At 33.2% G+C, this 12721-nt stretch overlaps 1 non-coding gene across 1 annotated transcript; it reads right to left on the reverse strand.

Annotated features, from left to right (window-relative positions):
• Positions 1-6989: 6989 nt before the first annotated feature.
• Positions 6990-7051, reverse strand: LOC114900111. The gene has a single exon (XR_003794731.1). It is a non-coding gene; the product is annotated as a U7 small nuclear RNA (small nuclear RNA).
• Positions 7052-12721: the final 5670 nt, after the last annotated feature.

Genomic DNA, 12721 nt, shown 5'->3' on the forward strand with positions numbered 1-12721 from the left:
ATCATCAAATGAGGAATGCAAGAGCTTCTCTTATTAAGAAGAGAGAGAGAAATCTTCACAGAAGTAGGATATTTTCCTGGTAGGTGCATATCACAGCTTATATGAACAGCATACTATAAAATGTGTTCCATTGATAGAAAAGTAATAAATCCAGAGTAAGTCAAGCAAAATAAGATTGTGTGATCTCATGATGTCTTCAAGGCAGAGACGGATATATGATGGATAGCTGACCTTTCAAATATAAGGTAAAGAGAATGTACTTCTTCTTATTGGTATTTTGGTCTATGATTAAGCTTACTGAATTTTTTTTTTCTCTGTAAACCCAATACATAGAGGATAAAATTGAGATTGTAAAACCATCTTTAGCTTAACTAATACATCCACCTCTAACCACAGGCCAGTTGAAAAGCTATAAAGTATTCTGAGCATTGAGATGGTAAGCTTGTCATCAGGCTGCCACAATGCACTTCATTCTCCATATTAGTTCACTTAGTAGATTCAATACTGAAGCTAAGCAGTACATCTACAAAATACTTGCAGAAAGTTACCAATATTAAACTGATTCCTTGTTTTTGAGTTTTCCTCATTTCCATTGTCTTTCAGAAGTTAATTTTTCTCCAAACTTTTAATGTCCTGGAATCTTAGGAATTTTCATGTTTTATTACATTGTCATTTGAGTGAGAGGGTAATTTGGAGCTCAGGCTAAATCAAATCTAAGTGATGATCATGTATATCCCACAATTATGTCATCCCCTTATACAGCTAAAGAATTATAAACCTACCTGTCCCATGTAAGAGACATATGAATTAGATGGATTATAATCAAGGCAAATTTCATGTAGGTTAGACATGGATGGTTATATTTATCTGCTTTAACAACCTATGATTTTTAATCATTAATCAATTTAATAGACTGATCTATTTTATTGTTTTTTGTGGCCTCTGTACACAGCTTTAGAGATTAGGTATGATTAAATAAATGGATCATATCTTATGTTAGAGATTGACTAAACTAGTTTGTCAGTGCTCTGGATCTCAAAATAAAGCAGGGGTTTAAATTATTTAGTGATTTTGATCCATGTGTATTGACTAAACACAGCTTATGGTCATGACAGGGAAGAACAGTTAATACAATAATGAATTGCATTTAAAAATATGTATTCATTTATTTTTAAAAAATCAAAGATATTTATGTACTTTTTTCATTTTTTTACTGTGGTAAAATATATATAACAAAGTATACAAGCTTAACTCTTTTTAAGTGTATAGTTCAGTAGTATTAAGTACATTCATGTTGTTGTACAACATCACCACACTTGATCTCCAGAACTCTTCATTTTTCACCACTGAAACTCGATATCCATTAAAAATTAACTCCCCATTCCCCTCTCCCCCCAGCCCATGGCAACCACCATTCTACTCTCTGTCTGTATGATTTTGACTATTCTAGCTACTTCATATAAGTGGAATCATACAGTATTTGTCTTTTTAGGGCTGGCTTATCTCACTTAGCATAACGTTCCTCAAGATTCATTCATGTTGTAACATATGTTAGAATTTCCTTCACTTTTTTAAAAGTCTGCATAATATTCCTTTGCTTGTATATACCACATTTTACTTACCCATTCTTATGTGGATGGACACTTGTGTTGCTTTCACATTTTATCTATTGTGAAAGATGTTGCTATGAACTTGGGTATATAAATATGTCTTCAAGATTCTGCTTTGAATCTTTTGGATATGTACCCAGAAATGTAATTGCTGGGACATATGGTAATCCTTTTATAATTTTTTGAGGATCACCATACTGTTTTCCACAGTGGCTGTGCCATTTTACATTCCTACCAGCAGTGCACAAGGGTTCTAATTTCTCCATATTCTCACCAAAACTTGTTATTTTCACTTTCTGTTAGTAGTCATCCTAACAGGTGTGTTGCAGTTCATGTAGGCAGTTTAAAAAAAATATTTTTGCATATGATATAAAAACAACTCTTTCTTTACTCAACTTCCCCAAATTTCACTTCCTAGAAGAAATTTCTGTCAATATTTATCAAAAATTTTTGCAGTCATGATTTTTCAGTTAGATATCTTTGCTTCCTACAATGAAATAGGAGGATTTGTTTTTTTCCCTATTACAGACACACACACACACACACACACACTATATCTTTACCCTTTTTCCAATTAAATTTATATCCTCAATTTTGTTTACAGCAATAGGCAAAGTTTACATTATTAATACTATGTAAATATTTTCACAGCTGAGTCAGGTAACAGACTAGGATTTTATGTGGCCCTCCCTATCCTCAGGTTCTGCACCTGCGGATATGGAGGGCTGACTAAGAGACTTGAGCATCCGTGGATTTTAGTTTGTGCTAAAACTAAACCAGTCCTCTGTGTACTTGGAGGGACCACTGTATTTTATTTCTCATGAAAACTTTTGATTTCCTTGGAATTAATAACTGGGCCATTTTTGTTCTTTTAATTTCATAAGAATTTGTTCTAATTCATTCCCAAACTCTTGCAGAAACATAAATCTCTAAGAAAAATTTGCTGAGTGCCTGCTAGATTGCTAGGGGCTGCTCTGAGAATCTGCGATATAACAGATATAACAGTATCCCATAGAAAGCTCTCTGACCATCTGGAGCTTACTTTCTGGCTGGTGAGACAGATAATAAACAATATTATAATAAATAAATGTACTACCAATAATGTTAGAAGGGCTGGAAGCTATGGGGGAAAAAAAAGTAAGTATAGTGGGTAGAATGCAGTTTTCATTATTAACAGGGAGTTGGGACAGACCTCCTTGGAAAGGCAACATTTGAGAAGACATTAAAGGAGTACGGGCTTGGAGGTAGTGTAGTAAGGAAGTATGCCTGACATGTTGGAGAGACGTGTGTAGCAAGAACTGAGGGAGTGAGAAGGTGAGAGGTAGGAGATGAAGTTAGGAAATGGGGCCCACTTAAGACTTTGTGTTTTATTCCGAGGGAAAGAAGTTTTTAGCACTTGAGCAGAGAAGTGATAATCTGACCTTTGTTTTAAAATGATCTTCTTGGCTGCTGTGTTGAGAATAATGGGTACTATTTGGAGGGGAGGGCAGAGGAGGAAAGGGTAGAACAGGAAGAAGAGTTAAGGGGCAGTTACAAGGAGTCAGGTGAGATTCTTGGTGGTTCTGTGGTTCACACACATCAGGAACTCTAGGGGTTTTGTGTTTCTCTTTAACCATTATTGCCAGCATTCCTAGCCTTCATTCAGCAGTCTGAATGGATTGCTTAATATATGCGTTCTTACTAGAATCTCTGTTCACCATCATCAGCAGGATGCCCTTTGCCTGCAATGGACATTCTGGTTTACTATCCAAAGTCTTCCTCTTGATGACTGCTTCATTTCAGTGAAGCAAATATTTTAGTAGGCTTTTGAGAAAGGGGGCAAGGAAAGTCATTTTTTTAAGTCCTTGAAAGTCTGAAAATGTTTTTATTGCAGTCTCACATTCAATAGCTACCTTGACTGAGTAAATAATTCTAAGTTGAAAATTAACTCCCTTTAAAATTTTGAAGAAATTATTCATTTGCCTTCTGATTTCCAATGTTGAATTTTTATATCATAGCAATGGGACCTTGGTTTGACTCTTTTTCCCCCTCTTCTTCCATATAGTACTTTTCAAGACTGGAAACAAATGTTTAATCTCTGGGACATCTTCTAGTATTATTTATCTTTAATAATTCCCATCTCTATGTTTTCCATTTCTTTCTGTTTGGAACTTCTATTATTTAGATATTTGACCTCTTCTACCTTTGTAATGTTTTTCTTCCTATTTTATAACTATTTATTTGCTTCATATTTTGAGAAATCTCCTCAACTTTCTTTCTAGTCCTGCAATTGAATTTTTCCTTTTTCCTATTATATCATGTTAATTTCTAAGAATTTCCTTTCTCTGAATATTCCTCTTCCATTATATCCTATGTATTACCAGGTCCTTAACACTGCCCTGAAATCACACTAGATACATCGTAATCCATTCACTTTTTCTCATAGATGATGAATGAATTCTTCAGTCCCTTACACAAATTTCCAAGATGCTCTCATGCTCATGCTCAGCTGAAGACTTTGTTTCCTTTTTCACTGAGGATATTTTTTTTTTAATTTAAAGATTTTTACAAACTCATACTTAGCACCACATTTACTCAGATACTACAATCTGGTCCCATCTGTTTTGCCTCTCATCTGTGCTATGGATGAATTAACCATGCTTCTATCAAAGACTCCAATATCCTCTCACATACTCAAAGATACCATTCTGGCAATTCTCCAGTCTTTTGCCTATATCAACTTTTCATTCTCTACAGGAATATTATTATCAATGTATTATCACACTATAATTTATCCCATCTTAAAAACTCTGGCTTAACCCTACTTTCTCCTCCACCTGACTGCTCATTTTCCCTGCCTTTACAGAAAAACATCTTGGAAAAATTGTCTACACTCATTGCTCCATTTTCCCTTATCTCATTGTCCCTTAAACCCATGCAAATTTGGTCTTTATTGCTAATAGGTCACTTTGTGCACTTGTTACCACTGCTCTTGTCAAGTTGTCAATGGCCTATTTTTTGATAATCTCAATGGTCAGTAATTAGTATCTTTTAATATTCAATATTAATTATCTTATTTATGGTCTGCCTTGCCCAACAAAATGTAAATTCCATGAGGGAAGAATACTGGTCTATTATGTTCACTGACTTAGAAGAATACTTGTCATCATCTTTCAGTTAATATTTGTTAAAATGATTGGATACAGTACCTTCTCTTATATCTCTGTGGATATTAATTATAAATTTTGGAAATTTTATTCTTATCCCTGCCTTGTTTAATTTTTTTCTAAGCTGTTTACATTTTTAAAAATTAATTAATTAATTAATTAATTTTTGGCTGCCTTGAGTCCTCGCTGCATATGGGCTTTCTCTAATTGTGGAGGACGGGGGCTTCTCTTGTTGCAGAGCAAGGACACTAGGTGCGTGGGCCTCAGTAGACGTGGCACATGGGCTCAGTAGTTGTGGCTCATGGGATCTAGAGTGCAGGCTCAGTAGTTGTGGTGCATGGGCTTAGTTGCTCCACAGCATGTGGGATCTTCCCAGACTAGGGTTCGAACCTGTGTCCCCTGCATTGGCAGACGGATTCTCAACTACTGTGCCACCAGGGAAGCCCAAAGCTGTTTACCTATTATTTTACTAATTGTTAATTAATTTGTTTATTTATGCATTTGTTTCATGCCTTTCGTGTGGAATGTTTTTTTTCAAAAGTTTCATGATCCCTGATTCTCAATTGGATACAATTAAGAGGCAAATTACTAAAAATCTTACTGGCTTGGAAATGTCCAAATGTTACCAAGTAGCTCTATTTAGACCATTCCTCCCACAGCAAAATCATAGAGAAACTGGAGGGACATTTACATTTGACAGAAAAGAAAGGCTTTGAGTGAAGAAGTTCTCACATTCTTACTGTATTTTTCCTTTTTTTTTTTTTTCTGATCTATGCATGCATAAAAAGGACTCCAAGCAGCCCAGAAAAGGTTAAAATAGGTAAATAGAGACCAAATTTGTAATATGAGTCTGTCTAAGTTAATTGTATTCTAAAAGAAAACAACAACAACAACAACAACATTACTCAGAGGAATAGAAAAGAATCCAGAGCTTCTTCAACACAACATTCACCATGTCCAGGACATAATCACAAAATTACTAGATTTATTAAGAAATAATAAATACAACCAATCTTCCAAACAAAAGGTAATCAATAAAGACCAACCACTAGATGGCAAATCTAAGAGAAAAGCACTTTAAAGAAGTTATTATTATTGCATTCAATGTTATAAAGCAAAGCATACTTAAAATCAAGGAACAAATATGAAATCTCTATAGAAACTATAAAGAAACTATAAAGAAGATTCAATTTGAAATTCCACAATTGAAAAGTAAATGAAATAAAAAATACCTGGATAGGCTTAACAGAAGAAATATAAATTAAATAATCTAATTTGAAGAACACAGAAAAAAAATATTGACCCCATAAATGAATAGAGCATAAAGTATCTAGTAATATCAAAATTTCTAATATATAAGCATTTGAAGCCCCAGAATCAGAGGAAGGAAAAAAGGAACAGAAAAACTATTTGAAAAAACAATTGCCAAAAATTTCCTAAATTTAGTAAAGGTCATAGATTTACAGATTCAAAAGGTCACTGGCTCTAAAGCATAATAAATATAAAGTAAATTACATGTTAGTCAAAGAAAGACAATCAAAGAAAAAGACAAAATCTTGAAAGCAGAGGAAAAGCATACATTAGAACAGGGGACAACAATTTCAAAGCCATGTATTTCTTGTCAGAATCAATGGAGGTCAAGGTAGTGGAACTGATCTTGACAGTGGAACATCTTGAGGGCTAAAATAGAAAAAAGTCTATATTTGAAGATAATATTCTTTAACTGTAAAAGCATAATAAGGCATATTTAAATAAACAAACCTAAGAAAATGAATTTCCAGCAAACTTGCATTAAAAGGGAATTATTTTATCTAAAGGAATATGATTCTAGATGGAAGTACATACCTTCAGAAAGAAATGAAGTGCTCCAGAAATTATAATTATGGATATAAAGTTATACGTATGAATTTAAAATTATATTTATACTTATAAATAGAAAATATTTATCTTAATTTAAAATACATATGACTGTTTAAATAAAGTATATAACTTATATTAAGCAGTTTAAAACATATGTAGATATAAATGAAAACTATAGCATAAATGATGTGGGGAGTAGTAAATGGAACTGTTTGTGAAATTCTTGCAATTTGCATTAAGCAGTGAAATATCAACTCAAGTAGACTGTGAAAAGTTGTAACCCTAGAGCAAACACTAAAGAAAAAATAATGCAAAATGTTTTAACAAAACAGCCAATAGATAAATTATAATGAAATTCTTTGTTTTTTTTTTAGGAAGTTTTCTGGTGGGAACCAGAAAACCTGCTAGACAAATTCTACAAGAGCCGTAACAATTATAATGAAATTCTTAAAAAAAAAAAAAAAGTTATTTATCTTAAAAGAAGACAGGAAAAGAGGAAAAAGTACAGAAGGGAAAAACAGGCAACAAATAATAAACATAAATGCAATCATATCACTAATTCCATTAAATGTAAATAGAATAAAAGACAGATATTGACAGAATAAATAAAAATCTAATGGAAAGCTCAGTTTATATGGGCTGGACTCCTTGATTTGCAGGATTCATTACAAAGTGAAATGGCGGTAGGTCTTTACTCTTTTCTTGGGTCCTTATTTTCCTAGGTAAGAACCATCTTTCTTCTATATTAGAGGTAGAATGCTAACTTACTGTTTGTTGAATGAGGTCTAATGGTCTCATTATTCAGTAGGTATTCTTTTACTTAATTCTGCTGTTTTCAATATTGCATCTCTCCACCAACTGAGTCTGTTGTTGCCCTTGGTTCCACATTGTCTCTGAAAAAATCTCTTCAAATAGTAAACCTCTGATCTTCTGGAAGAATAGGTGTGGGTATAATGTTCAGCTGGCTAATTTGAAAAATGACTATCTTGAATAGGCTTATCTTTTTTAGAGGTAAAGGACATAAAGACATATTTGAGTAATACAGATAGTATTCTTAATAATAATGCTATGAAATGAGAAGCAACCCTTTTAGGAAAGGGCCAGTGGAAGAAATTTCTGACTTCGTATTGCCATGTGGTGAGACTTTATGTATGATAAACCTCCTAGAACACCTCAACACTCTCAACTCATTCCTCTCCCCACTTCTGCAGGGTGGTCTAATTGTTAAACTTGAAGAAAAGGACATGTTCACTTCATTCCTCCCGTTTTTTTCTCTTTCAAGACCTCTGAATCTGCAATTCAGAGTGTGGGTGTATTTGATCTGTTTCCTTTCATGCAGGCAACATAAGAGGACAGCTTTTGTCTTAGGGGTATCTGTGTTATCTGTGCCACTGTGTGCAACTGCATTAATTAAGACGGGGGTGATGGTTGCAGATCTAGAGCCATAGTCTCCAAATAGCTTTAGCAATATAGAAAAGATGGTAATTTCTTCTCCATCTGTCTATATTTGGGTCTTAGCTCTCAAGCTGTTTTGATTAAGAAGGGAAAAAATACTATGTATTGTCCCTTAAAATCCCAACAGGAAACACTTTGTGTTTGCCTCTGAAATGTAAATAATATTATAGTTTATTAATTTGCTGCTTGTTCTAATCAGGCTATTTTTGAAATAGTCATTGTATTAGCAAAACATAAATTGTCATTTTTCTGAGGTGTATCTTATTTGCTTATTTTGTATTTATAAAAATACCTGTAAATGGGATATCACTACACTTTTAGTAGAATGACTAAAATTAAGAAGACTGATAATGTCAAGAAATGACATGAGGATGGTGTAAGTGAAATTTTTATATGTTGGTGGTGGGAGCATAAGTTGGCAAAACTACTTTGGAAAATTGCCTTCCAATACCTAAAACAGTGAATCATATGTTTATCCTATGGCCCAGAAATTACACTGCCAGACTTATTTCCGGTGCATTTGTCCACCAAAAACATGTACAAGAACATTCAAGACTACTTTTTTCTTAGTAGACGTAAATAAATTGCAAATAACAAATGTCCAATGCCAGCAAAATTGACAAAGTATAGTATATTAATAAAATGGAACACTATGGACCAATGAAATGAATAAATTACCACCACATGTAACAACAAGGTGAATCTCATAGACATTATATTGAACAAAAGAGACCACATATAAAAGAGTATATATCATATAATTCGATTTGTAGGAGGTTCTAGAATAAGAAAAACTAATCTATTGTAAAAGAAGTCAGTACAGTAGATTCCTTTGCCGGTGAGTGAGTGATTAGTAGGATACCAGGATACCAGGAAACATTTTGAGGTACTAGAAATATTCTGAGTCTTGATCAAGATAATGATTACTTTAATTTATGCTATACCTCAAAAAATGTCAACATTTTATATATTCATTAAAAAATTATCTTTAAAAACTTGATTCCTAAAAGACAATTAAATGTAGTGAACACAATCATATTTTAATATTTTGATGACCAGATAAAAATTCATATTCTCATAGGTATTCACAACACAAAGATAATAAATATTTATTTATTAAGACTTAATGGATAAACTTGACTTTCAACAATAATTATTTATATTCTACCAATAGTAACAATAATTTCTCAAATCTGAAGTTTGATGAGTCAATTTTTTTTTTTTTTTTTTTTTTTGCGGTATGCGGGCCTCTCACTGCTGTGGCCTCTCCCCTTGCGGAGCACAGGCTCTGGACGTGCAGGCTCAGTGGCCATGGCTTACGGGCTCAGCCGCTCCGTGTCCCCTGCATTGGCAGGCGGACTCTCAACCACTGCACCACCAGGGAAGCCCGATGAGTTAATATTTAATTAGGAAGTTATATTGTAATTGCCCTTTTCTAAGGACCAAGAAGCATTATTTCTACAGAATTACTTAACTATAGAAGTTAGTGTAAAAAGTGTAATGAAAAAATTATTTAATCAGCCCTCTTTTAATCATTATTTTAGCCATAGCACGTACACTTGGTATTAGGTCTTAACATAAGCTTATATATGAGAGTGAAATTAGTTTATTGGTTTAATAATTATATGCTAATATCTATTATATGCAGTTGAATTATAATCATATGGCTCGAGCTTGCCACATCATGCCTTAGTTCAAAATGATATCATTATAGCCCTTATATGAGAGACAAAGAGAATGTGTAGCTGTTTCCATTTATAACAAGCAAGACTAATTCCAACAAATTGTCAGTTGTTATGCAACTTCATTAAAATCTGCCATTATCAATTGTTTGTAATCTACTTAGAGTTTGGTTTTGTCTCAAATTCTTATATAAAACTTTTAGCCACGTCTCGTAAATTAATAATTTGAAAACTAGAGGCTGTCTTTTTCATTTATCTTTTGTTTGTTTTTGATGGGCCAGGCAGTAAAACCAAAGGAACTATTACTGAATGAGGCAAAGTCTTCAACTTTGTGAAAAGACATGGCTAGATTAATACTTAGTTCTCTTATAAATCATTTTATTTAGGCTTTTGAATCTAAGGGCTTATACAATTTAAGAAAATGCAGTCTTTGTGACATTAGTTGATGATAAGAATACCATGTCTTTTTTTTTTTTAAAGAAATATACTTACTTGGCCTTTTTCTAACATCTGAAAAAAAATAGATTCATCATTTCTTGTGTTTAAAAAAAAATGGAAAATTGAATTATCTGGTTAGCTTATCATGCCCCTGCACTTTAGAAAAAATGCAACAAGTGTTCCATTTCATGGCAATCATTTCATAAACATGGCTAAACTTTCATTCTCTGTGAAGAAAATGACAACAATGCATTTATAAATGGATGAACAAGATAGCTTTAAAAGAAACTATAGTAAGTCTTTTCAATCTTTCAATAGAGTTTATCAAAATATTTCTACTTTTTCCATTAGGTAGTGACATGGTGACTTGAAATGAGTGTAAATGAGTTTTTTTTTTCACCCATAATATTTTTTGAAGTCAGTAATTCTAAAGCACCAACTTTCCTAATTCACCTGAAAAGAAGGCAGCAATGAGCAAAGTACATGACTTGCCTTCAAAGACCTTCCAGTTTAATGGTGAAGACAAAGTAGTTACAGTGTGACCGTGTGTAAGCAAACCACAGGACTAATGTGAAACATCTCCCTCAGTCACACAAAATACATAGTTGAGGATCATGGACCCAATTAATATTTAAGCTCTCAAAATTGTTACATTGATCAAAGGCAATATTTGATATAATATGCCATGCAGTTGGTTTCAAAATGATAGATTCCTTAAAAGTCAAGATGTTGCTGGAATAGATTCATTGACATTGGATCATACTTTATCTCACCCTGTACGTTCCTTGGCTTCTGACATTTTCCTATCTTCTGAAAATTCTGTTCTATTTACACGAGTTTATCTTATAGTTCATTCTTTTTCTAAAACACCTCATCTAATCTACGACCTTAAACAACTCCATAAGATCACTTTAAACTTTCTCAAGTAGAAGATGACCATCCTCCTCTTCCTTTCATTCCACACTTTCTTCTCCCCAAAATATTTCTGGGTGCAAAAAAAGTCAGTTGTTTTTTGACATGCTGTTAGTATTTAATTTTTAATTAAATTTAATTCTTTTCTAAATAACTAGTACTCTGTAAATGTATTTCATAAGACTATCTCCCCCCTCCTACTTTCCATCTTCTTAGCTCATGTATACAGATGTCTAAGGTATTCATTTTCCTTTGATGAGGACTTTGGCACATATTTCAAAAGCTTCCTCTACCCCAATTCCTGTTATCATCTTGGACTATTTTAAAATCTATTTATGTGAGTCGTCAAATGTATTTTTTAAACCAATATGTAATATTTATGTATGGAGCACTGTGTATATCATTAGAAATACAAAGTTGATTATTATTTCAGAGCCTCCAGCATTAAGGAGCTCATATTGTGAGACAGACAAGTGAACCAAAGAGTTATGGTACAATCTTTCATGAAATGTAAAAGAATTTTGTTTAAAGGCCTGTGGAAAGAAATTATAAATAATTCTTACTTACTAAAGTAAGACATATGTCATTTTACAACCTTGACTCCAATCTAGCCTGTTAATCTTGATATCCATATCTTCACTCTCTATTTCTGTTTCCCCCCTTACCACCCACCAGAACTCCAGATTTTATCCTTATTGAATTACTTTCCATTCTTTAAACTTGCCATGCCTTTTGGAATTCTGTGTGGTTTTTTATATGGTTCCATTTGTCTGAAATATCTACTACCCTTCTTGGCCATCTGTCAAACTCCCGTTCATACACTTTAGCTTAAAAATTAACTACCAGATGAAAGCTTCCCTGATACTGCGAAAAACGTTGAAATACCAGTTCTTCTGTTCTCCCATGCCCTTTGTATGTACCTGTCATCATATTTTATAGTAATTTAAAGTGTCATCTCTTTACTATGTCTCTGAACTCCTAGAGGGTAGAGACTGAATATATATATTTAGTACCTGGCACATAATAAGTGATAAAAAAGTGTTTTTTTGAAATAAAGACTGACACATAAAAGAGGGAAGATGCTAGAGAAATTCACATCAAAGGAGAGGTTTTTTTTATTCTTATGGTGTTCCTTAGATACAACTTTCCTGTTAATAACTGATTAATTTTTAAATGTAATGAATATTGCCTTTAAGGTCTCTGAATTTTCTAGACATCTTTATTAGTTTGGTAAGCTAACTTCTCTCAGAAGCAAGCCTCAGATTAGAGTGCTTAACACAATAAATTTTATTTTTTTGTTCATATAAATTCCAATTCCGATGTTCCCATTAGGTACTTTTACAGGGTGACCCTATTCCATGTGGTGTCTCTCACAAATTCAGTCTCCATGCAGCTTATGAATTTGCTATCTGTAAAATAAGGTTTCTAAATGTGTTGAAAAGGGAAGAAGAGCTCCTCTTCCGTTTTCTTTCTGGCTAATGTCTCAGCCAGGAACTGACACATATCAATTCTGCTCATGTTTCATTGGCTAGAATTAGTTGCTTGGCACTATCTAGATACAAAGGGCTGGGAGATATTTCTAGGTACGTCTTATACTATAGAGATTATGGATATTGGT

The sequence above is a fragment of the Monodon monoceros genome, unplaced genomic scaffold (genome assembly GCF_005190385.1).
Source record: "Monodon monoceros isolate NGI ecotype Baffin Bay Population unplaced genomic scaffold, NGI_Narwhal_1 Super_Scaffold_18, whole genome shotgun sequence".
Lineage (NCBI taxonomy): Eukaryota > Metazoa > Chordata > Mammalia > Artiodactyla > Monodontidae > Monodon > Monodon monoceros.